The following is a 27,475-nucleotide window of genomic DNA, read 5'->3' as shown; positions in this document are numbered from 1 at the left end:
CACATCCTCGCTCAACAAAGCACAGGTTGTTGGAAGTCTGTTATCTTTGGTCCTCATGTTCCTACAGTGCCAAGCGCTGAAGATGCTAAAAAACAAGTTCCTAAACCTGTTGAAAATTATACTGAAATGGATTATCAAAAGTTTGAACTAGATGCTAAAGCATTTAGTATCATAGCATCAGCGCTGCCCAACGAAATATATGCTGGATTGTTACATTGTGACAATGCCAAAGAGTTGTGGGACGCACTTAAGGAACAGTTTGGTGGTACCGAAGAGGTCATAGAAAACAATAGGGAAATCCTGAACCAACAGTATGAAACATTTTGTCATGTTAAAGGTGAATCACTGACGCAACAATTTGAGCGGTTCAGTTGTCTCATCAGTGAACTGAGGCTTGTTAAAACCACTTTTACAAACTCAACTCAAAACAGCAGGTTCCTCAGGTCACTGCCAGATAAATGGGACACAATAGCGTTTGTCACCCGAAACTCACCTGAGTTCAAGGATCTGACCTTGACCCAACTCCATGGTCGACTCCTGACCTACGAAAGGGAGTTGAACCAGAAAAGGAAGTTACAGGAGTCAGGGAAAACCGTTGATGATTATTCATTTGGTAACACTGCTCTTCTGGGTCAAGAAGAATCTGGTGGTAGTGGTAAGGATCAGGGTTATGATCACTTCATTGACATAACTGCTGGTGCAAATTTTAACAACCCTGATCCTCACTCTACAGGTTATGCATTCACTGCAAATGAAAACCAGATGTCAGACAACTTAAGCTTTGAACTAAATGATTTACAGCATTTTGACCCCACTGATCTAGAGGAAATGGACATCTTGCATCAACTGGCCTTGCTAAGTGTTAGAACTAGCAAGTTTTATAAAAGAACATGGCGAAAATTCCCAGGGTTGCATGGGAATCTTAGGGTTGGGTTGGATAAATCGAAAATCAAGTGCTATAAGTGTAACAGGTTAGGACATTTTGCTAGAGAGTGTAGGAGTCAAACAACTGGTCCCATAATTACTCACCCTAGTTCAAATCCTAGACCTCAAAATCAAAACACTGTGCACTATGCCCAATATGCCCCAGCAGCACATGTGAACACTGCTCACTATGCTGTTGCTCCTGTGCCAGTGCATTATGTCCAAACAGCTGCTCCACAGATTCAATATGTTCAAACCCCTGCTCCTCAGGCACAAGTGCAACCTGCACCACAAACCACTGCTCCAGTAGCAACACAACCAGATCAACAAAGTTTCTTTACTCAAGAGTTTGTTGACTGGAGCAGTATGCCTGAAGACCTCAGTGATGAAATCTTTGCACTCTATGATTCTAATGTTTCTTCTCATGATGAATTTTATTTGATGGCATTGGAGTCAATACAGGAGGGTGTTGAATCTGAAGAGAAATAGCTGGTCTTTGAAACAGTGGATGAGGTGATTGAAGCAGTGGTTACTGCTGTGGCTGATGAAGTACTGTTAGAAGAAAGTTCAGGTACCCTGATTGAACCACTGACAGATCTATGGTTTGAAGAAGATAAGAAAGAAGAAAAGGCAGGTGAAGAAGAAGAGAGAGCTGGTGATGAAGAGAATACTCAGTGTGATTGTGCAATGATGGCTGCTGCCAAGGTATCACCTCAAGTTCTAGAAAAACTATGTTCTGACAATTGCATAATTGCTTTTGCTAACATCAAAGAGGTGAATGAAAACCTTAGGAACAAAATCTTAACTGATGAAGTCAAATTTGAAAGATCTTTGAAAGAACTTAAAAACAAATTGGCTAAAAAAGAGAAAGAGATTAGCAGCATGAAAGAAGAGCAAAGCATAACCAAAACCCAACTCCAAACTATGGTAGAAAAATACCAAGTTTGCAAAAAGGAGTTAGAGTCCACCGAGATCACATGTGAGAAATGGGTGGAATCATGCAAAGGGTATGAGGTTATACTTGAGAAACAGATAAAAAGCAATGTGAAATTTGGGGTTGGTTATAGAAAACATGATGATGAAAACACTGCTTTTGGAAAATCTGTTTCAACCACTGATGTAACCACTGAGTACATCCCCACAAATAAGAATGGCCAAGAAGTGAAAATCACTGACAAACTTGGTAATAAAATCACACTTGACAGACCAATGGGCCCCTCTGCTTTTGAGGAGATTGAAAATCATCAATTTAAACCAAAATGGTCTGATGAGTGTGATATTCTTGAAAATTTCAAGCCAATGGACTTTACATCAACTGATGGTGTTAAAGCTTCAAAAGCTAAAGTCATTCCTCTTAAGGACATCCCAGCAGTGGTTAAAACCTCTGCTGCAAAGGAGTCTGAAAAGAGGAAGAAGAAAGAAAAAACTGATAACTTGTTTTGTGAATTCTGTGAGAAAAGGAACCATCTAACAAAAGATTGTTTCCACTTAAAAGCTTATGATATAAACAAAACAAGTGTCATAGTGTCAGCTGAAAGCTGCATTGTTTGTGGTAAAACAAACCACAAAACTCAAGCATGTGTGTATCTCAAAAACTTTGACATCAAAAAGAATGAGTACCTTGCTAAAACATCCTTGAGTCCATCAGCATCACCATCTATCAAGTTCACAAAGAAACAACCACTGTTTGTGCCAGTTCAAACAGCTGTCACAAAACAGCTGAACCAAACATATGTTAAAAGAGATGTTCAGGTTACTGATGCACCCCCTGCCAATCAGTTCAGAAAAGGCAAGGAAAAACAATCTTACCAAAGGATTCCACACGTTTATGAGGTCTACAAAAAGCCCTCTAAACCCAGAGTGAATAGGCATCCTTTCGGTTACCAGCAGGTGATTGGGCAAGACCCTCAACAGTGGTTAGAAAGGAACAGTACTAAAACTGTCCAAACCCCTGACTTAACCACTGTTCATCACACTGTATCCATGTCACACACTGTTGAGACTCCATCCAAAGCCCTGTTGGCTTTGGAGTCCTTAATGAACTAATCCTTTTACTTCATGTGCAGGGAGCTTCTGCATGCTTTGATAGTCTTTGGTATGTAGATAGTGGAGGCTCCAGGCACATGACAGGATGTAAAGCCCTCCTCAAAGATTTTAAAATCCATGGTGGGGGTGATATATCCTTTGGTAATAATAGTAAAGGAAAGGTTTTGGGGTCTGGCACAGTGCAATCTGGCAATGTAAAGTTTGAAAATGTCAATCTAATAGACAATCTAAAATTCAACCTTCTGAGTGTATCCCAAATGAGTGACAAAGGGTTTGGGTCATTCTTCACAAAAGATTGTTGTAGGATTGTTGGACCAGAAATGGTCAAAAAGATTGAAGCAATAATCAAAAATGGTCAAACTAAACTTGTTGCTCAAAGAAGTGGCAATGTTTATGTTGTTGGCATGTCAAAAGAGTGTCCCAGAGCTGATGCCTGTCTGTTCTCAGCTGCCTCTAACAAAGAGACAGAACTTTGGCACAAAAGACTGGGGCACACAAATCTTAAGACAATAACAGAAATTTCAAAAAATAGTTTGGTAAGAGGCCTGCCACAAAAATTGTTTTCATGTCCTGAACATTGCATTTCCTGTTTAAAAGGAAAACAGCATAAAAGTTCCCACAAGTCCATTGAAGAGTCCAAAACAACCCAGTGTTTGCAAATGCTACACATGGATTTGTTTGGCCCAGTTCAAGTCATGAGCCTTAAAAAGAAAAGATATTATTTGGTAATAGTTGATGACTTTTCTAGGTTTACATGGACTTTCTTTTTGCACTCTAAAGATGAAACTGCAGGCATTTTGCAAGACTTTGTGACACAGGTTGAAAAGCAATTTGACCTTCCAGTGAAAAGCTTTAGGAGTGACAATGGCACAGAATTTAAAAATAGGGAGTTGGATGCCTTCTGTGTGAAGAAAGGGATTGTATGGCAGTACAACATCCCTAGAACACCAGAGCAAAATGGGGTTGTTGAAAGAAAGATCAGAACTTTGATTGAGGCTGCCAGAACCATGCTTGCAGATTCAGGTTTGCCATTAACTTCCTGGGCAGAGGCAGTAAACACTGCTTGCTATGTCCAGAACAGAGTTTTAATAAACCCCAGGCACAAAAAGACTGCCTATGAAATTCTGTATAAAATCAAACCACTGATCTCATACTTCAAAGTGTTTGGTTGCCCATGCTTTATTTTGAACTTAAAAGATTCCATTTCAAAATTTGCAGCCAAAATAGATTGTGGTTATTTTCTGGGATACTCAACCACTGCCAAGGCCTACAAAGTGTTCAATGCACGGACCAAGGTAGTGGAGGAGACTTTGGATGTAAAGTTCAATGAACTTTCATCAATGAAAATCCCAGCAAATCCTGCTGAACTGTTTGATCTTGAAAAATTCACTTTTGAAAATACTGCTGTCAAGACTAACAGTGCAGGTCCATCAGAGGATACAACACCAGACTATGGGTATGAAGTCATCATCCCTCAAAGGTCTGCCACAAAAGGGAAAGCATCAGTTGTTCAAAACATCTGTGAAAGCTCAACCACTGCTACATCAACAGTTGTTGACCAAAGTAGCCCATTTCCCACTGCTACCACATCCTCAAACACTGCTGACAAAAGTTCTCAAACAGTGGATAAAAGTCAGCAGTGGTCCACTCCATTACCACCCATTCCACCACCTTTTGAAGCCACTGCTGGGTCATCAAAGTCACCAGCAGTGGTTAGCTCAGATGATACACATTTGCAGCCTTCACCAACAAATGCCATCATACCATACCAAGGAGATTTAATCTTCTTGAGATCTCATCCACCTGATCAAATCATTGGCAACATCAATGAAGGGGTGCTCACAAGAAGCCAAACCCAAAACATTTGTCTTTTTGCTGGATTTCTATCACTCCATCAGCCAGTCAAGTACCAAGAGGCACTAAAAGACAACAGCTGGGTAGAAGCCATGCAAGAGGAGCTCCAACAGTTTAAGAGACAACAAGTATGGGAGCTTGTACCACTGCCAAAAGAGGTTAGTCCCATTGGCACAAAGTGGGTCTTCAAGAACAAAACAGATAAAAGGGGCATTGTTGTCAAGAACAAAGCCAGGCTTGTGGTTCAAGGTTACAGACAGGAAGAGGGGATTGATTATGATGAAACATTCGCCCCTGTTGCAAGATTGGAAGCTATCAGACTGTTCCTGGCCTTTGCTGTCAACCACAACATGAAGGTGTTTCAGATGGATATCAAAAGTGCTTTCCTCTATGGTACATTGCAAGAAGAGGTATATGTATGTCAACCTCCAGGCTTTGAGGATCCATTTTATCCTGATCATGTCTACAGGCTAAACAAAGCCTTGTATGGCCTGAAACAAGCACCTAGAGCCTGGTATGAAACTCTTTCCAACTTTCTTCTCTCAAATGGTTTCAAAAGAGGTACCATTGATAAAACACTGTTTCTTAAATGGAGAGGAAAAGATTTAATGATTGTCCAAATTTATGTGGATGACATTATTTTTGGAAGCACATGTACCAAAATGTGTGAGAGTTTAGAGAACTCATGACAGCTGAGTTTGAAATGAGTGCAATGGGTGAGCTGCAATGCTTTCTTGGTCTCCAAGTACAGCAATTGCAAAATGGAACTTTCATTCATCAAAGCAAATATGCTAAAGAACTTTTAACCAAATTTGATATGAATGATTGTAAACCATGCAGCACACCCATGGCCACAAATAAGCTGGTCATGTCTGATGAAAAGGATGAGCTGATTGACCAAACACTCTATAGAAGCATGATTGGGTCTTTATTGTACCTAACTGCATCTAGACCAGACATCATGTTTGCAACATGTGTCTGTGCAAGAAGTCAATCAGCTCCCAGAAAATCAAATCTCATTGCTGTAAAAAGGATTCTCAGATACATAAAAGGTGCTCCCACACTTGGTATCTGGTATCCAGCTAATGGGAATATCAAGCTTTCAGGTTTTTCAGACAGTGACTTTGCTGGATGTCACACCACAAGGAAGTCCACTTCAGGAGGGTGCCAGTTTCTAGGCGATTGCTTAGTATCCTGGCAAAGCAAAAAGCAAGCAGCAGTTTCAACATCCACTGCTGAGGCTGAATACATTACTGCTGCAAGCTGTACAGCCCAACTCCTGTGGCTTTAAAATCAGTTATTGGATTTTGGTATCACTGCCTTAAAGACACCACTCATGTTGGACAGTCAGGCAGCAGAAAATATCATCAAAAATCCAGTTTCCCATTCTACCACAAAGCACATCGACATCAGACATCACTTTGTGAGGGATTGCTATGAAAAAGGTTTGATTTCTCTGCATCATGTTCCAACTAAAGACCAGCTGGCAGATGTGCTCACAAAAGCACTTGATACAGCCACCTTTGAAAGCTTGGTCTCTAGGATTGGGATGCTAAACATGGAATAACAAGCAACATCTTGTTTTTCTATGAATAAAAGCAACAAAATGTTTTCAGAAAATCAAAACTCCATCCTTAAAAATAGCTTAAAAATGAAAATTTCATTAAAATCCTTAAAGTCTGCCATAACCACTGATTGTTCAAAAGTCTGCTCTACTTCAAAAAGACTGCCCACTGCTGAAAGGCAACCTCTGTTTTCTCATTCCTTGATAACCACTGTTGTTCAAAAGCAGTGTCTTATCCACTGATATGCTATCCACTGATAGTGAAAATCATCCACTGCCTCCTCTCCACTGCTTTCATCAGTTGCTTTCACCAAAAGTACTGTCCTTCATTTTCACCAGTGGTTGTCACGTGGGCAGTACATAGCAGTCAGACCTTTTGTAACGGCTGCCACGTCAGCATTCATTCTCTTTCCTATAACATCCCCACTCACCATCAAAACAGGGTTTTACTGTTGAATTGAATTCTTAAAAATTCTCTTCTCAAAGCAGTTTTTCTTCTCATTTCTCACAAATTTCTTCGATCGTTTCGTTTCAAAAATGACAAAATCGAAGCTCTCTGCAAAACCCACATCAAAATCATCGAAAACAGCCTCTCAAAAGGCAATTACCACTGAAATTCCATTCAAAAAATCTCACAATCTCCTGGGTCTTCTCACAAAACCAGGAACCACAGATGTTTTCGATTCCATTATCACCATCATGGCAAAATCAAAGTACAAAACTTTGCTCACCGCCGACGCACCCATCTACTTGGCGACTCAAAGGGACTTTTGGAGAAATGCAACCCTTGAAAAACAAGGAGACATTGCAACTGCAATCCAATCTTCCATAAAGGGTAAAGCTGTCCACATTACACCACAATCCATCTCCGAAGTCTTTCAACTCGATGACCAGGCAGGTAAAACTTCCTTCACTAAAAACGAGTTGCATATTGACTTCATTGAACGAGGGTATGAAGCAACAATGATGAAGAAACTAACCTTAGAAAAAGGTTATTTTCCTCCTGCACCAAGATTTCTATTTCATACCCTCCTCCTATGTGTGTCAAACAAAACCACTTCTTTTAATGAGATCCCTATTAAGATTCAAAATCTGGGATATGCAATTCTTCAGGAAGAAAATTATAATTATTCTCGGGAAATCTTTAAAGATTTGGTAAATAATGTTGAAAGCAAATCATTCTTACCATTTCCAAGGTTTTTAAGTTATTATTTTCAAAAGAAATTCAGTAAGGATGATTTAGCTTTAATAAACCAAGGTGAAATAACTGCAATAAACTGCCTAACGTCTGAAACTTTTTCACGATTGTTAGCACCTTGCAAAACACAAGCAGGGGTACCTGAGCAGAATTTAGCAGCAACCACTGCTCCTCAGGTATCTGCTGCTGAGCCTACTGCTCTAGGTGATCAAAGCAGCAGCCCAACTGTTTTGAGGATGAGATACCAGAGTTAATGCCTGTGACAACACAAGAGTCACAAGAAACCACTGCTGCTTCTTCCTCACAGCAGATGGTACAAATATCTCAACCCATAACCATAACTCCTCCTGCTTCCTCACAAAAAGAACAGGTTGTACACAAAGGGCCACCACATTATGATGCTCTGGATACACTCGTGTCCATCATCCACAGCTCAATGCCCGGAGCAAATCCGCTTCCTACACCTACCATCACATCCTCAATTCCACCAAAAACACAATTACTGTTGGATGCAATTGATTTGAACCAGGCATTACTCAGTCCTTCTCAATCACCTGTCAATGAGAATTTACCTCCACAAATGACTGAGCCTGCTGTATCATTCTTTGCTAACCCACCAACACAACCTGAGGAGGTTACACCCATTGAGTTACAAGTAACTCTTTGTGGTAATCCAAGTGAAGCAGCCACTACAACTGTTGAACCTACAGGTTTATAGTTGGACAGTGGTTACATCCATAAGACTTCCATGGAGGCAATTCCTTTTATAGCACCTCTGCCAACCACCAGTGGATTTATTTATCCTACTGGCAACATCAAAAGGTTGTCAAGTGTTGAAGGAAGAAGACCCCAGTACCAAGAAAAAGGGGCATCAGTGGTTAATGTTTGGAGTAAACTCCCTACTTCTACCACTGATAAAACCACTGATAGTGGGAAATCAGATGATCCCATTAAATTGGATGATGGCTTAAAGTACCAGAAATTGACGGCTCGTGTTGAAAAACTTGATAACTCTGTTGCAGAACTCAAAGAAATGCTACAACAGTTGTTACAAGTACAAACGGTACAATCCACTGTTGTTCCACCTCAAGCACCTGCTCTACAACAGGCACCTGCTACAAATGAGCTCTGGAATCTATTTCAACCTTTTCTCCATCGTCAAGCACAGATAGCAGATCAGCAACATGAAAAACATGTTCAACAATTAAGAAATGCTATGGAGTCTAGGTACAGAGACACTCAGGCTGATCTAAAGGCTCTCAAAACTCAGATCCTGCACTCCACTGGCACTGCTCCTCCACCAGTACTTTTCATTGATCAACTCCCCGAAGATAATGCCAAAAAGGGGGAGAAAATTCAGGAATGGAGAAGGAAAGGAATAACAGATGGTCTTTATCTCGCACCAGAAAATTCCAATATGACCAAACAGATTCCTTTGCCAGATGGGAGTAAGAAACTTGATGTGACTACAAATGCACTTGCAGAAGCACTTGCATGTGTAAAAAGGGATAGAGAGGCCAAAAAGAAAGCCAAAGTGGATTATCCGGATCAGGGTACTTCAGGGTCAAGAGATGATGAAAATCTCTTTGATGAAAAGAAGAAGCCTACTAGAAAAGTAAGGCTACCCAAATCCATTCCGGTCAGACGTTCAAAGTCTGCTCAGAAACCACCACCTAAAACAGCTGTTGTAACTCCTAGTGTATCAGCTGCTGTTGGTACTTCAGTAGTTTCAACATCTGCTCCCACTTCAACACACACTACATCCAATGTTTTACCTCCATCACCACCAAAATCAAAATCACCTCCTGTCAAAAGGCAGAAGACAGTAGTTGTTATAACTTCTACTGTAAAGACAACAGTGGTTGGAACACCAGTTGTTCCAACAGCTGTTAGTCTATCACAAACCACTGTCACTATAACCACCTTTCCATCCAAAACATCATAAAGAGGAGAAGGCTAATTCCCAAAGATGATGTCACTTCACCATCTCCAAAACCTTTAGCTCTTGTCAATATACCAAAACCAGTTCCACTTTCTTCAGTTCCAATGCACAAACCCTTACCTCCTGCAGGTGTTCAATTCCCTCTTGAACTAGAAGCTGTCAGAGAAGAGATAAAATCCTTCTATACTGAGGATGACCCTGCCAAAAGGAGTTTGCCTTCAATCAAAGGATATCTCTGGCCCAAAAACATTGAAGAATATTTAAAGATAAAGGCCAAGCAAGCAGAGGATATCTCGAGAAGAAACACACAAGGGAAATCTGACAAAGAAGTATCAAGATACTACCAATATCTGCTCACACAAGTCAGTTCCCTAGAACGTTTTGCTAAAAATGTCAGTCAACAAATTTCTGAAAGAGCAGCTGAATCTCTGAAGAAAGACTACATTGAAAGCATTATGTTTTACAAGAAATACAAAGGAGAGAGACACATGTACAAAGAGTGGACTATCCCAGAGCTTGAAGCTGAATCAACCAGAATTCAAGTTATGATAAAAAGGAAAGTCACTCACACTCCTCCTGATTGGGCAAAGTTCAAAAAGAATGGACCTGAAAGGCAGTTGGAACTAAAAAGAATGAAAGAATAATTGGTTGTTGCTGAATTTGGCACCAAAAGACAAGTTGCTAGATGGAAAGAAGATGTGGTCAGGTCAACCTACAAAAGGTTGGAGGAATTGAAGAAGAAAGATCCAAAAATCCCTCAAAAACCTGACTATCCTGAAGCAGCGGTTTCAAAAGGACCATCAAAGCTGCAAACCAGGAGAGCCACTGCTCCAGCTGGTACTGCCATCTACAAAAGAAGGACACAAAGCCAGTTTGGAGCTGAAACTGTTCAAGAAATTCTTGCTGGAATTGCTGTCTTAAAAGAAGGCTTGTTAAGAACGTTAAAAGAAGAACTTGAACAGGAAAACTCTGCTACCACTGCTCAGCCAGTGATGAACCGGCCAGCCTCACCAAATACCTCAGCAAATAAACATCTCCCAAGAAACCCATCAGGCTCAAAAATACAAAAGTGGGCAACTGACAAACAGACCTGCGTATTGACTTTGCTTAGGTCTGGTGGAGTAGTGGAGAAAATATCAAGGGAACAAGCTCTTGGCCTGAGTCTTGAAGATTTGCAGGATCTCCTTGATCTTCCACTTAGCAGGGATGATGAAGATACAGATGCCCTTGACTTTGAATTACAATTTAAAGGTCAGATAAGGGAGCTGTTAATGAGGCAATAAAGTATCCACAAATAATGAAGAGTTTTGGCATTATCTGTTCCAGGGGGAGATTGTTGGGATTGAACCCTATCAGAGGAACAGATAATTAAAGCCAAAACTGGATCAGAACAGTGGATTATGAATAAGCAGATGCTGATACACAAATCTCTCCCCTTGAAAGTGATTACAACTACTGATGACCTCCTATCTGCTGATCTTACCAAACTGCTGTCTCATAACTGCTGCTCAACTAAAGATCTGATGAAAGACTAAAGTTCTGCTGATTCAATCTACTGCCTTAAGTCAAGCACTGCTGATCCGGACAAGTGCTGCTGGGTTCACAGCAGTAGAAGGTTGCAGCAGCTGTTCTAAAGTCTGTTTTGTAATAGAATGTATTAGCAGTAGTTAACACAAGCAGTGTCTGTATAGATCAGAGGTTAGAGGTTGTTAGGAGGTTAGATGTCACTTTCATGGTGACGTCAGCAAAGATGCTCAGTAGTTTGCAAGTGCCTATAAATAGTTCAGTACTTTGTACTGTTCTATTAGCTCTTTGCATCATTCGTCTTCTTTGCACGAACAAACTACTGAGCTCGGGCTGAGGGGGAGTTTACATTCATACATCTATCTTTGTAATCGTTGTTGAAATTAAATTCAATCATTCGGTTCATAGTATAAAAGATGTTTGATTAAAGTCTTACTCTCATTTGATTGTATGCAAAGTTTGTTTTCATTTTAATTCCGCTGCACAACTCATCCATTTTCATCTTAACTTCAAACACAAAATACAATCAAAAAGAAACTCAGATCCAACAATTGCCCATTTTGCTAATCTCCCAGAGATGTCAGGTTTGGATAGGATCGGGCCGATCCTGTAATTGGTTAGCACCGTGATGACATGGTTCGCGAAGTAGCGTCGCAACCGTCTTGATGCGTGCACTAGTGCTAATACCAATTTTTCCATTATTGAGTACCTTGTTTCTGGGTCGTTGAGCATCTTGCTGATGTAGTAGATGGGTGTTTGAACCCCCTCCCGCTCTACTATTAATACCGCACCTACCGCGTTGTCCGCGGCAGATAGGTATAATATGAGTGGCTCATTCTTGCGTGGTGCGGTCAAAGTTGGGAGTTGTATCAAACACTCCTTCATTTCCCGGAAAGCGTTCTCCGCCTCTACGGTCCACTGGAATTGTTCCTTCTTTAAACAGTTCCGCAGGGTCTTGATGAAGGGATAAGACTTAGCTGCATGGTTGGCTAAGAATCTATTTAGTGCGGCTAGCCTGCCGGCCAGCCGTTGCATGTCTTTCATCGTTGAAGGCGATGGCATGCGCTCGATCGCCTGAACTTTCTCCGGGTTTACCTTGAATCCATCTTTGGTCACGATGAACCCAAGGAATTTGCCTTCTTCCATTCCAAACGAGCATTTCCCTGGATTGAGTTTTATGTTAACGCTTCGCAGAGTCTGGAATGTTCTTTCGATGTCTGTGAGCATGGTATCTTCCTCCATGCTCATGACGACTAGGTCGTCCATGTAAATTTCGACACTTTTGCTTATTTGCCCGCGGAAAGTATCATTCATCAGTTTTTGGTAAGTTGCGCCCGCGTTGCGCAACCCAAACGACATTTTTGTATAACAGTAATTCCCGGTAGGAGTGCGGAATGCCGTTTTGTCTTCATCCTCGATTGCCATTTGTACCTGGTGGTAACCTTTGTAGCAATCAAGGAAGCACTTCCATCTGAATGGTGCCAGATTATCGACTTTTTCATCGATTTCTGGAAGTGCGTAGCAATCCTTGGGGCAGGCTTTGTTGAGGTCCTTGTAATCGACGCACATGCGCCAGCCCCCGGATGGTTTCTCTACCATGACTGGGTTAGATAACCAAGTCTGGTATTTAACTTCCCGCAGGATGCCTGCGGAGAGCAGTTCTTCGACCTACTCTTGCATCGCCTGATTTTTAGCGGATCCAAGGTGACGTTGGCCTTGGATTACCGGTTTGATACCTGGCAAGGTATTCAAGTGATGTTGCGCGATATCACGTGGGACCCATGTCATGTCTGCGGGTGTCCACGCGAAAATGTCTTGGTTCATGAAGAGAAGCTGCTTCAGGTGCGCTTTGGTGGTCGGGGATAAGGCGTGACCCAATGTAACCTTTTGTTCTAGGTATCTCGCGTTGAGAACCCATTTTTCTGGTTGGTTGTTGGGGGTAGGCCTTGCGACCTTGGTCGGACGTATTTCGTCCGACATCATGACGTCTCTGCGTGCGTAGATTATCGCGACCCCCGATTCGGTTGGAAAACCGACAGCGGAATGGGGGACGGACGTAATCATATTGAAATCGCCTTGGGATTCCCTCCCAAGGAGTACGTCGTACCTGGAGGTGTGAGGTAAAACCATAAAGTTTACCTCTTCTGTTCTTGTGTGCCTTCCGCTGGTCAGACGCACAGGAAAAGTAATCTGGCCCAGGGGAAAGACAGTTTCCCCTGCGAACCCGGCCAGCGGGTAATCTACTGCTTGCAACCGATCTTTGTCCTCCTGGTTGAACTGGTTGAAGCATTGTTCGTAGATTATATCAGAAGTACTGCCCGGGTCGATGAATAGACGCTCGGTGCAGTAATGTGCCAGTTGGCCCGTCATTACGACGGCGCGCCTGTCGCGCGGTCCGCCTCGGACTTTTGGAAAGACGACTTGCTCGTTTTTCCAGTCATTGTCCGGCCTTCTCGCCGCTTTGTGCGGCCTACCTTTTCCTCCGTTGATCATGTGCGTGGAGGCCACGTACATGGTCTTCTTCCCGGAGGAGGTGCCTTCGCCATGAGGGGTGATGCGCTTGGTGGGTTTTTGTCCACCTGGCAAAAGATGTTGCAGTTTCCCCTCTTTTAAGGCTCGCTCAATCTCCAGCCGGAGACTGATGCAGTTGTTTGTGGTGTGGCCCGAGTCCTTGTGGTACTCACAATAGAGTGTGAGATCCTAATTTTTCTTGGACTTCATTGGTTGGGCCGGTCGCAAGAGCTGTGCGTCCGTAAGAAGGACTTCGCTTGGCGACACAGTGATCTCGGTTGTCCCGAGAATCTTTCTTTGGTGCCCGGTTGTCCCGTTGGGGGTTGTAGTTCCTTGGGTCAAACGGGTTGGTCCGTGGGAAGTATGGTTTGGAAATATCGCGATTTCCAACGTCCCGGTTGCGTTTATTGTTACGCTTGGACCCTTGGTGGGAGGTTTCGGGTTGGGGCTGTGCCTTTGCCACATGCGGTTCAAGAGACCGTTGTGTCTGGGCGTATGTCTTGACTGCGGCCATGACATCTTCCCATTTTTTAGGCAAGCCCTCCTTGCCGGAGATGGTCATAACCATCTGCCTATCCCCGGCCTTGATGAAATGGTTCCGCGCCATTTGGTCTTGCACATCCCCTATTTCTAGGCACTCTTTCTTGTACCAGACGACGAATGCTTCTAAAGATTCGTCGTCCCTTCGCCAGATGTTCATGACGTCCAACGAGTCACGTACGTGACGTCGTTGTTGGCTGAAATGAGCGAGGAACTTTGCGTGCAAGTCCTCGAATGAGGCCAGTGATCCCACTGGCAAAGAATCGAACCACGCCCTGGCCAGGCCCGTGAGGGTCTGGGGGAAAAAGTTGCACCAGGTGGGTCCGTCCCACAGGCCGTTGCACCCTGCGCCCATGAAAACGTTCATGTGGTCGTCCGGGTCGGATGAAGCGTTGTATTTCCCGATGTTGAAAGGGAATTTTGTTGTGGTAACATGGGCGTGGGCAATTCGCGGGGCGAATTTGGAGTTTTCGGCCGCAGCTTTCGGCCTGTATGGCTGGTTCTCAGGGCGTTTTGAGGCCCTGAGGTATGTGTTGCGGGGATGAGTGGGAGGGACATAGTTGCGTCCTCCCGGTCTGCTGTTGGTGTCATGCGAATCCCCGATATATGTATGGTCGTCCGGGTCGGTACGACCATACCCTTCGGTATACGGTTGCGGGCCCAACCGGCTCTGAATTCCAGAGCCATGTCGGGATGCGGACCGTTGCCTGTCCTCAACGTAAGGACCTGGGCGGGTATGCACTGGTCCCCTGGTGTGGGACCCGTACGAGGAATCGTCCTCGTTTATTGTGCGGACCTCACAGTAAGATGATCCGCGGTCTTCACGTCTGCTTCTCGAAGCTGGACGTGAATGTACCCTGCCTTCATATTGTAGAATACGGTCAGCAGGGGTGTGCGGTGCTGGGGTAGGCCCAGCTTGTATTTGCGCTTCCGCACAAGCGCGGTTGTATGTTGCAGTCAGGAGCGCTGCCTGCTGGTCATACCAGGTATGAAGGTCCGTGCCTGGTGGGATCACAGCTGCGTACTATGATAAGTCATGTCCGAACGTAAGGGATGGGCCCTTTTGCGTCGACGTGCCGATGTGTCCGGGATGCGAGGTTGAGGGATTGACCCCTATCGGACCTAGTTTGTGGGATTTTGGTTATCCCCAGTGTTGTTTTGGTGATCAGTCATGATCTTGTGAGAGGGGTAAGGATGGTTTAGAAAGTGCTAAGAGTGGCGGTGGGCGCCAATGATGAAACAATGGTTAACTGGGCAGGGTTAACTCACTGATCTCGTCAAGAAGGGTTAATCCCTTCCTCCCGAGGATCGTTGACTGGATCACCGGTGAGTTGATCTCCTGCACAAGGAAACAAACCGTGACTCGTAACAAGGAGGATGAGGTGGGGGGTGCTCCTTGTTACCACTCTCCGACGTAAGAATCAGTAATCTGCTTGGGAAGCAAAGTATGATAGTAATAGTAGTGAGAGAGTTGTGAAGAGATACCTCAAACCTGGTTTGGGGTTGGTATTTATAGCCGAGGAGTGAAGGAGGAGGGTGAGGGACAGACTGACGACGTGCTGCACCTTTGCAGGTGTGTCAGGCTTGTCGGGTGTGGAGGTTACACCACGTCAGTCTGTTACTTACGTAGCCCTGACCGATGACTGTCATTGGCGCTACTTGCCCTGGTGTGTCAGTCCCACTTGTTGGGCGTATAGGATGCGGTGCGAGCCGCATCGCTGCCTGCGGTAACATCTGATGTTATCGCGTCTCTTGCTTGTGATCAAGAAATACGCGAGATGCGGTGCTAGCCGCATCGTCGCCTGTGGTGACTGTTGCTGTTATCCAGCTTCCTTGTATTGATAGAAGTGTTCACTGGACGCGGTGCGAGGCCGCATCGCTGTGAATACTTCCGTTTTCATACACCAGATGTGATGCTATGCCGCATCACTCTACCGTTCTCATATTCCAGGTAAGTCCTCCTCCATCACTGGACAGATTGGATTCAACCACTGTGTCGATGCGTTCCCGCACGGACATAAGTAGGTTGTTAGCTAGTGGGGGTTTTGATAAGGGTAATGGTCACTCGCGGTCGATGCTGACGCGAGATCTGGGACCATACCCCTTCAGATACATATAAATTTGTATCTACTATGTCTTTGATATCGGAAGGTAAAACTGTAGACACTAAAATGGATGGTGTAATATTCATATGATATCATATATAAACTTGAAGCTTATTAAAATCTTATAATGTTTTCAACAAATTCAAAATCCAAAGCAAGATAGAATGATTACTTGATCCAGGTTAATACAACATCATTATGTACTCTCCAAATAGCCCAACTCGCAAGAAGCATCACAGATTGAACGCCATTTTGTAATCGCATCCCACACCTCTGGCGCCAAGGGACAACCTGTGAACAAATGCTCAATAGTCTAGACCAGAAACCATAAACAAAGTGTTAGAAACCAACTTTCGATTTTGGTGCATTAATTACACTTATATTATTATTTTCTTTCTCAAACTCACTTGCAAAAGTATGTCGACTATCACTCAATACTCTGCCCCAATAAGACAAAAAAAGAGTTACTAACAAATATTGAACATATACAATGTACCTGAACTGTAAAAGATCGCAAGAGACCATTCAATGCTCATAAATCAGATTACTTGTTCCGTGAGCAATTAAACAATTTCGTTCCATTTCACCCGGTCGCGAACCTAGGCAATAACCACAATTGTTATTTAAAGTTAAAAACAAATGTAATGTCAAACGTATTTAAGCCGCATAATTCTCACCTCCATTTCTGCTTCTCTCTTCCGTGGGGGGATGTCTAATGAAGCTATAATATATGATGCAAATGATTATCTATAATATATGATGCAAATGATTATCTATAATATATGATGCAAATGATTATCGAACAATATAAAATCTCAAGAAGTAACTTTTATATAGATTTGTCAAATTTGATCATTCTAAACAATCCCACTACATCAGAGAAAAGAGTAATAAATAATGTTGTCAATTACCATGTGCTTTAGCCAAAGAGTAATAAAAATGAAATCGTTATATACCTTTTGCAGAGGGGTTTTGGCCAAAGAAGCTCGTTTATGTATTATGAAAGAATGAATTTTCCGTTTTCGCCTTTCTAACTCTGTCATCGGTTCGGAAGTCTGTTACATTGATGAAAAATAATATAAATAAAAAAATAGATTACATATAATAGACATTATTAAAATCATTACTTTTTACCTCTTCTAAAATCTTGTGCAAACAAACTCTTTAAGATTCGCAAGGAGACCGCTTACTTTACATCCTTTCTAAGATCAACTGAGACTGCAGGAGCTTGGTGTACCGGACCTAAACACGATTATATCAACATGTTAAAAGAACAAACTGTAAACGAAGTTAAAGAAACAGATAAGTGAGAAAATCAAGCATAATTATAAGCTAAAGTAGATGTATCTACTTGTTTAAACTTTGCAATGGACTGGATGACCCAATTCCATGCTATGGTTCTTGCATCGGATGACAATGTGGCGAACATAAAGATCGTTGTTCTAGTGTTTGAATAGCCACAATAATTGTTACATCATCTGCTGATTTGTGTTCTTGCTACACGATTAAATGACCAATTCAAAGTCATTATTATTGTTCCACAGGTTGCCCCAAACTTACAAATATCCTATAGCCGGATTAATGAAAAATATTACATGAAAAATAGCTTATAGCTCCACAACTCTAAGATAGATTGCAAAGATTAATCAACCAAATGGGTGATTGACACCCTAGATGACACACCATATCAGCTTCAACATATTTTTGTGAATATCGATTTTAAAACCATCAACATAGAATTAAAGAAGCTTATTGACCCATGCAAGAGAGCTTCTTCTCATCTGATTCAAATGAAGTCTAAAATTTGAGAATTCATCCAAAAAATCCTGCATATTTTCAATGCACAAACTGAAAAGCAAAATCAAATTAAAAACAAACATGTTGATTTGCAGTATTAAGTTGAACTTATTTTTTAGTTAGTTGAACTTATTTTGAATGTGCTCTTTTGAACTATTGAACGTTTTTTTACACTATTCAATTTTGAATGCTATAAATTTTCTTTTTAAATTCGAGAGTAACCAAGCCGAGCCCAAGTTTGCCCTAACGGCTAACTCGGCTCGTGAACAGGCCTATTTGTAGCCATGTATCATCCTATAGTCCCTAATACAAAGAAGATTAGTTGTTAAGCTATTTATGGTTTGTATCTTTTTGGTTCCTGGCATGAATATGTGGAAAATAGAATTAAACTAAGACTGAATATATCTTTAATGTCTCCGAAAAAAAGGCAACTAATTCACTAATAATTTATAATAAATACAAATATTAGACATAATAACAGAAGATAATAAATTAACATCAATTTAAAAGTAAATTATCTACGCGTTTCTAACTATGTCTTTAAAATCACAATGTAAAAAACAAATCGGTCGCTAACGTTAAAAAAATAACACACACACACACACTATATCAGTGGTTTTTACGAATTTCATTTTTATCCAGATGATGCTTTCGATTTTGATCATAATCCATCAAGTTTAGCTTTTTAAGAAAACTAAAGGGTATACATGATATCAACAAATATTAGTATGAGTAAACCAGGTTCGTTTACAAAAATATAAAACATATTTAAACTACTTACTTTGGAGAAGAAGAAATCGAGTAGTATCGAGGCTGCAGGCATGGGGCCACAGCTGAGAAGAAAAGACCAAGTGGAGGTTTCGCTGACGGGAATGACTCCATAACCTCAAGAAGACTTCTCTGGATTACAACTATTCATTGAGCATATTCATCCTAAACAACAAAATACCAATAAAAAAACTAATTAACTTATTAAACATAAAAACCGTTAACTATTAACGAAGATCAGTGAAAGAAATCCTGTCCTTGCCCGCTGGTGATGCGAGAAATTTTAGTCGATCAGCTTCATTCGGATCAGAAGCATGAGCAGCTAGAGAAAGCAAAGCAGTCTGGTATATACACATAATATATTAATTGATATTACAATATGTAAACATGTGTGTTTTATGTCAACATTAACCTTTTTAGGAGAACTTAAAACATCTGTATAGCGCGCCAATGCGTTTCTTAAAGTGCATGGAGGGAATGGAGGTGGCAAGGTGGAGCCAGTGATAGGCGTTCCGTCCTCTTTATCAGCATGGATTGAGAAATAAGTGTCGGGTGGTAAGCCGACTAATCTCACGGCTTCATCTACAACTTCGCTTAAATTCTCACAGTAGACACCAACATGATCACCCGTCTCACTTAAATTCTCACGGCTTCATTGAAATCAACCCCACAACATTGCCGACGTCCTCACCAAACAAAGAATTTATTAAAGGATGCGGATTAACCGGGGCCAATTCACAGACTACATAACATTGGGATACTAAAAGATCATAAATTTCCAATAAAGCATACCACACTTCAATATGCAATCACCAACTTGTATCGGTTTACAAGCAAACAATGACCTGAATTTAGGACATAGATGAGAGCAAAATTTGGAAAATTAAAAGATCATGACTGGCTAATGCCACTTAATTCCGCGAACCAAACGCACCCGTAAACAGTAAAGTTACCTGCCATAAATCGATTTTCAAACTTGTAGTCAATATATCCAAATATTAAAGCTGGTTAAAAATATAACTCAATTCAAGCTATAACCTGTAAAGTAAATCTAGGGCTATCTGCAGATCAAGGGCTTTTGAGCCACCTCTGGCCCGGGTTCCAGCCATTGCCTCGCTATAAATATCGAATCTGTTTCGATGAAATAATTGCTCTGGCTATCATGAAGGATCAAGCAAGTGATTAAGGGAACACAGAAAATCAGAAATATCAATTTCATCAACTACTTATTTGGATTGTGAATATATATTTTATGCAATGTAGCTGCACTTACAGTGTTCCCTATAAAGGAAGGTGCATCAGGAGGCCGAAGACAGAACGGATAAGCATTTTCACTCTCAACCTACAACCCACCCTATAATAAGTAAATAAATGGATTAAAAAATAAAGAAAAAATGACCAATGTAAGAGCACCTGTAAAGTTGCCAACCATGTCAAAGGGTCAATATCAGGGGAGGTCCTAATTATGCTGCTACGTCAAGCACAACCTATAAAACTTAAAGGAGCGAAGAGAATAAATTACTACAAATATCGATATTATGTTTCCAGAAATATGTTGTCGTTTTGAAACTTTGTTGGTTTTCGTAGTTCAAACTTCAAAGAAGAATCGAGGTTAGAAAATGAAAGTTCAAAAGAACTACCTTGATAAGGGGTGAGTTGTTTTTGTTTATCATTTGCAATGCTCTGTCAACACCAACACCAACATCCCACAGTTTCTTAATGGGAACAATATTGCTGCTGAGAATGGATGTATTCGGAACCTCTTTTCGTAACTTCACGATACCACCAACACCCATTGTTCCCTCGCAGCTGGGATCCATTTCTTACTGGGAACAAATTAACAATAAGAAAAAACTGAGCACCTTACAAATTGGAAAGAACAATCAAATATATAACAAACTAACAATCGAAATAACAAATAAAACTAACCTGATTTACACTTTGAATCAGAACAACAAAGGAATTTACGATTATATGTGAAAAAACCTATATGTGAATGAGAAAGCAGAACCACCATCATCGGTGAACTTTACCAGTGGGACAATCAGAAAGCATCAGCGGCGATGAATCATGGTTGGCATATCAAACCACCATCGCTTGAATCCAACTATGTTACCTCTGATTGCCACAAAAATGAAAGCGGTGATAAGTTTTTGGTTAGGGTTTACAGGGAGAACAGGAGAGAAAGTTGTCTTTGTGGATTTTATATATATCCGATAAAATATACTTCCAAGTATAATTTAGAAATTTTGGCCAACCGAACTCAACTTATTCTGACTCGTTACATGTATCCCCTGGCTCCTATGAAGCTTCGCCCTTGCACTTTCCATTACGACCATGACTTCATTAACCTGAACTAAAGAAGGGCAAAATTGTCATTTATTTGGCATTGTTTCACTTAAAATTGAGAAACAATTATTAAATAGCATACCAAGTTCTTAATCAATTATCACATACAAATTAATGAAATGTTTAAAATCCCAATCTAACATAACAAAATAAAAACCAAAAGATCCAATATCTCATAATACATAAAAACAACATAAAAATGAGATTATGATTAATATTAAGAATTACCTAAGAAGATGAAGATCTTCAAGTGTTCTTGGAAATCCTATAACGTAAGATAAACTCTGAGGAGACCTGCAACCAAACATAACACACCACACGCACCCGCTACTTTCCAGACATGATCACCACTACATAACCATCGCTCAACATTAGGGTTCGCAAATACAAACATAGAACTTAAATGTTGAATCATAAAGAACTTTAAATTATATGTAGATCTATAAACCAAATACCTGATCGAAATGGAAATGATTCGTCTGAGAAAATTTATTATACCTCTTACCTCTTTCTCGGCTCAACTTCCTTAGCTTAAAGCTCTTTCTCTTTCTTCTTCGAAGCTTTTAAAATAAATCTATTGTGTAAAATCATGAAAAGGATAAAGTTATAACTTATAGAATAGTTGACGAGACTTCAAATTGAAAACGAAAGCACAAAAGGTAACTTACAATATAGGGTTAACATCATACCCTCATCAAAGGGATCAAGATATAGCGTTTAACGCAGGTTTGATTATAACTTATTCGTATATCATAGAATCGTTCTAATGTTTGGCACCCTTTTCAACTAAGTCAATAGCACACAATCTATATCAACCAAAAAACAATTGCTACCAACAACACTCTAAAGAAACAAACATAAACACCAAAAACATAACCTGTTAATATCTGCAAAATTATTCCCAAAAAAACAAATGTTAGCCACAACATGGGTTGCCAAAACCTAATATTAAAAACCAGGTTAAGCACGAAAGACGAGCGGCTACATTTAAATCTAGCTTATGAATTATGTTAAGTACTGCCGGCGTTTAATCTAAACAGCACTTGACCGTCCATAAGCACAACATTCACTCCATATTTAACCACAATATTAACAGAGCCTCAGAAATGCGTTTTTGACAGCAAAGCCCATTAAAGGCCATTCAGTCCCGAAAGATGGTGATCTTTTAAAAGCATATCTCGTCATCGGTCATCGGCCAACAATCAACAAAATAATTATATAAATATAAAAAAGTGGTATTATAAATGTTTTTCTCACGGCCAGTCCCAAAAGGTAATCACAAAATATGCTCCTCAAGGTGATGGAATGTGACAACGCTTACTCCGGCAACGGGAGCCTTTCGGCTCAACCGTTTTGAATCAAAGAAGGCTCAATTTGTGACGATTTGAATTGGGTTTTACGAAAATCAAAAGTTTCGCCTCAAATATATATGTAAATCGTCGATAAAAAAGAAATTGATATAGAATCCATCAAAAGTATATAGATTAGATGGTTTTCATCCTAAAAGTGGCTAATTTAATATATTCCATTAATTGAATCATTCTAAGTGTATGAAACTGTCATCCATTTTTCATTTAAATTGAAATGAAGAAGTGGATCACAGACTTAGGAATCGTATATGAAAAGGAATAGATTAACAATAAAAATCATAGGTGGAATGGAATTAAGAGCATACCTTCGATTATCAAAGAGGAATCGATCAAGAACAGACAAAACAAATTTGCGATGGTGGGTTTTAGGGTTCAGCAGAAATTAGGTTGTCATTTGTTGCTGTGTGAGAAAGAAGATAAATACCTTCCATTTGTTAGAAGATGAAGATGAGAAAAACTACCATTTGATTTGATTTGCTTGACTGATGGAAGAAGGAAGATGGAGGCTGGAAAAGATTAGGGTTTCTGAATGCTTGAAACGTTGTCTAGCGAACTCATTTGTTATATTGGATCCGAATAATGTAACGGCTCAAAAAGCTCCATTCGGGGCTCAAAACGGGATCCGCGTGGAAGTAATATACCTAGCTCATTTTCCCGCCAAAAAGCAAAATTCAGTGCCCTCATAGCCTGACACATCAGCAAAATTTAACACATTTATTATATATAATAGATGAATAATATGTTATATGTAAGACACGAATTACTACACTTATGTTATTCTAGTTATTAATTAAAAGAATATAGAGTGAATTACAAGTTTTGTCCTTTATCTATATAGCAAATTTCAGGCGATATCCTTTATCTTTAAAATCGATGGGTTTTGTACTTAATGTTTTAAAATGTTACATATTTTGTCCTTTGCCCCTAACCAAGTTAATTTTTTGGGTTAAATTAGATCACTGAAGGGCAGTTTAGTCTTTTTATCCAATTATATAAATATAAATTTTAAAAAATTAATATACATACATATAATATCTCTACATCTCTCTACCTCTCTGTCTCTCTCTCTACTTCACTTCTCTCTATACAGGCCTTTTTTATCATTTCTTATTGGGCTAATCACGAGAATAGCCAAGTTTTGGTCAAAGTTTCAAAAATAGCCGGTTGACACCCCATAAAATGGGCTTTCACGAATTTCCACACGGCTCAAATTAAAAGTTAAGATCTTTCCTCACGACCAATCACATTTTGCCATGTGTGCTGTTGTCAACACCAGTTGTTCCCTTAGTCTCTCTCTCATCATCAACTGTTCCTCTTTCTTCTTGTACTGTACAATAAACATAATCAGACTGACATCTTCACACCCATCACATTTCCACTTCCATTAAAAAATAGTCCGTCGTCCCACCACCGGAATCACGCCGGAGAAGGCATCTCCGTCACCACCATAAAGTTAACACCACCCGAATAAACAATTCGCAACAAAACACTTAAAAATGGCTTCAATCTCCCTTTCACTTTCACCAAACCCAAACCACATATACAACGACACTGTTTTCTCCCCTCAGAGCCACTTTCTCCGTCGTCTCGCCACAGGTTTCCACTCTCTCCGGGTGAAAAAGTGTGACGGGTGTCAAGGATGTCACATTCTGGTTATGTTTATTTACGGTGATGGTTGTGGTGGGTGGAGGGTGGTGGTGCTTGGTGAGGGTGGTGCTTGGTTGCAGGGTGGTGGTGCTCGGTGAGAGTGGTGGTGCTCGGTGAGGGTGGTGGTGGTGCTCGGTGAAGAAGAAGAAGAAGAAGATATGTATATATGTAAATATATACACATAGAATGAAGATTAAGATATTATCATATAAAGGTGTGCCTGGATCTGGTTTGGATTCAGGAACTTGATCAGGGGAATGGACATTGGCGGTTTTAGACTGAAAACATTTTAAGTGTTTGGTGATGATGGCAGGCAGATTGAATGAACAGAGGGGGTGAAGGATGTGCTTTTAAACTCCCTTTCACTTAAAAGCCATTTTAAGTGGACATTGGCGGTTTTACACCCTGATCATGAATGAAACCCTAGAAAATGTAGGGGGTGATGATGATGGAAATAGATACAGGTGGAGAGAGAGAGGAGAACTGAATGAACAAAGGTGCACGTGATGAAAGTGGGTCCAAATGGGGCATCAATGTGCATAAAAAATGCAATTGCACATGTGGCAAAAGGTAATTGGTTGTGAGGAAAGCTCTTTTTGAGTCGCGTGAGAATTCGTGAAAGCCCATTTTATGGGGTGTCAACTAGCTATTTTTGTAACTTTGACAAAATCTTAGCTATTCTCGTGATTAGCCCTTTCTTCTTCGTTACTTAAAAACCTATAACAATAATCTCATCAAGCACAATCAAATTGACCATCTTTTTTGCCCAAACAAAACCTACAACTCGATGAACAACGAAAACGAAAACAAAACAAGAACAAAACGAGAACAAATCTGCAACTGCTCTGGATGAAGAGAGTGTCGGGAGGGCGGTTGCGAGAACAATTGCGACGGCCGGTTGGACGTGCATAAGGTTTTCTCCGGTGTCGGCGATGAGAAGAGGTCCACCGGCGTCCGATTTTTCTGTGAAAAAACTTAGTCCTGCTACCATTGTTGATTATTGATTTCAATTATGTAAAAGCCTAGGTCGTTCTACTACTGCTTGCTTGGGTTTGTTTTTGTTCTTTCAGTGGAATGATGCTCGATATTAGGATTTTGATATCAAAGAAAAAAGTAAATTGCAGTATCTAGAGTTTCGGTATGGTTCAAAATTGCAAGTATTGGTCATTTGTTTAAGAACAAATATTATTCTGATGGTGGTGGTGTATGGTTTCAAATGTAGGCATTTGGGGATCTGGGATTATGGTAAGACCAGATTGGCATTAGGTTTGAGTAAGGAATTTGAGGAGAACAAGCGGTGGTGGCTGGTGGTTACTTATAGTGGTTGTGATGGCGTTGACGGTGGTGGAGATTGGTGGCAGTTGGGGGTGGCTAGTTGTGGCAGTGGCTGGTTGAAGAAGACAGTTCAATATATATATATATATATATATATATATATATATATATATATATATATATATATATATATATATATATATATATAGAGAGAGAGAGAGAGAGAGGTGTATGAGAGAGAGAAAGGGGTTTAATATTTTTTAATTAATTTTTAATTTTATTAAAATGGTTAGGTATTTATTTATTTGCATATTAGTCCTGAAAGGCTGAAATGACAAAACTACCCTCATATGCTTTGCACATGATCTAATTTAACAGAAAACACTAACTTGATTAGGGCTAAAAGACATAACTTGCAGCATTTGAAAACATTAAGTATAAAATTCATCAATTTTAAAGATAAAGGACACCGCCTGAAATTAGGTATATAGATAAAGGACAAAATTTGAAATTCACTCAAGAATATATTTAGGATGATTTACTCGTTGCAAATTAAACTAACCTCGCTTTCTACACATTCTGTTTTTAACTAATCTCTAAGTTTACGTAGCTACTTTTTTCGTTAGAGATCGCACGTAACCTGAATAATATTTCGGATCAGGATCGTCATATATAGCTATTTTTTTGTAATAGGTTATGTTGATTTCCCCTCAGGGAGGTTTTGTGTCAGATGCACATATATAGTTTTATTATTGTCCGTTTGCAAATGTAAGGTACGATCATTTCATTGGAGGCCAGGAATTTTTAGGCAAAATCATTTCAGGAGTTGGTCGGACTCAATACGCTTATACAATTTCCAGACGAAATACGCGTAAATTTACACTACCAAGCAAAAAAAAAAAGAAAAGAAAACGGGGGAGGGTTCCTTAAAAGCATCACGAGTGTGCATCGGTTCACCAAAATTAATCAACGTTTTAACAACAATCTACACTTATTCATGTTTTAGTTTTCAGATGCTTGAAGAACTTCATTATTGTGTCTAGTCACCGAAATTTATCAAAGTTTCAACAATAATCTACGCTTTAGAATCAAGCAACACACAATGTTAATCACATAAACAATGTTTTGGTTGATCTAGTGCTAAAAACTAAAATGACTTAAATATTCTGCAAGTTATCTTTCTTTTAAGGTTATACTGTCATTATCCAATATATAGAATGTCACTGTTAAAAAATATAGAGTGCCATCCGACTTTCAAATACATATATAGTACTCGTAACACATAAAGTTTTTTAGTGGTTTCACGTGCCATCGATCCTCTCAACCTAAATCAGTCATACCATAGAAGGAGGAACGTATTGAATAAACACTTTGATACCGTAAAACTAAATCCCTTCATGTGAAGTCAGGGGCGAAGGTTAGAAGGGGCCAGGGGGCGCCCCACCCCCCTAACTTTTCACTCAGTAGTGTTATGTATGTAGCTCTTGTATAGAAATTTTTTGGTACATATGATTTCGACCCCCCGATTTTATAGTAATTTTTAAGTATATACGTTTTTGACCCCGTCAGAAATCTCAAGTTTCGCCATTGCGCGTGAAGTTCTCTTAGTAAATAATTACAAAGATATATCTTGTTTATGTGTACAACCAAAAAGAAGTAAGAACTATATACTCGTGTTTTTCTAATAAGGTTGAACGTAGTGGGCGCCATGTAGCGCCGGAAATGGAGTTCGCGCCCTTATAGCGCCGGAAACACCGCCCCCAAGGGCGCCATGTTTCAGAAATTGGGGGGAGGCGCTATTATCTTCGCGGCGTGAGGGAGGAAGATGATTAAGGTTGGACCAATCAAAAAAAGGTTAATGGTTTTATAATTATTTAATAAAAACGAAAATTAATAATTAGGTATTGATGGGTAGGGGCTTTATGACTACGGGCTTAAATGCATAACGCCCCATAACGCCCACCCGCACACGTGGCGCGCCACATGTCGCATAACGCCCCCAAAAGGGCTTTATGACTACACATGGCCTAATAAAATCTAGTGGCATATGGCGATATCCA

The 27,475-nt window shown here is 40.4% G+C and overlaps 1 long non-coding RNA gene and 1 other non-coding gene across 2 annotated transcripts; both read right to left on the bottom strand.

Annotated features, from left to right (window-relative positions):
* Positions 1–21,061: 21,061 nt before the first annotated feature.
* On the bottom strand, positions 21,062–21,590 carry LOC118491099. Its single transcript, XR_004890363.1, has 3 exons — positions 21,578–21,590; positions 21,351–21,387; positions 21,062–21,124 (listed from the first exon to the last, which is right to left on the bottom strand). It is a non-coding gene; the product is annotated as an uncharacterized LOC118491099 (long non-coding RNA).
* A 627-nt stretch (positions 21,591–22,217) lies between these two features.
* Positions 22,218–22,313, bottom strand: LOC118492025. Its single transcript, XR_004892466.1, has one exon. It is a non-coding gene; the product is annotated as a small nucleolar RNA SNORD96 family (small nucleolar RNA).
* Positions 22,314–27,475: the final 5,162 nt, after the last annotated feature.

This window comes from Helianthus annuus, chromosome 4 (assembly GCF_002127325.2).
Source record: "Helianthus annuus cultivar XRQ/B chromosome 4, HanXRQr2.0-SUNRISE, whole genome shotgun sequence".
In the NCBI taxonomy this organism is placed as follows: Eukaryota; Viridiplantae; Streptophyta; class Magnoliopsida; order Asterales; family Asteraceae; genus Helianthus; species Helianthus annuus.
This window is presented reverse-complemented; position numbering and strand designations above follow the sequence as displayed.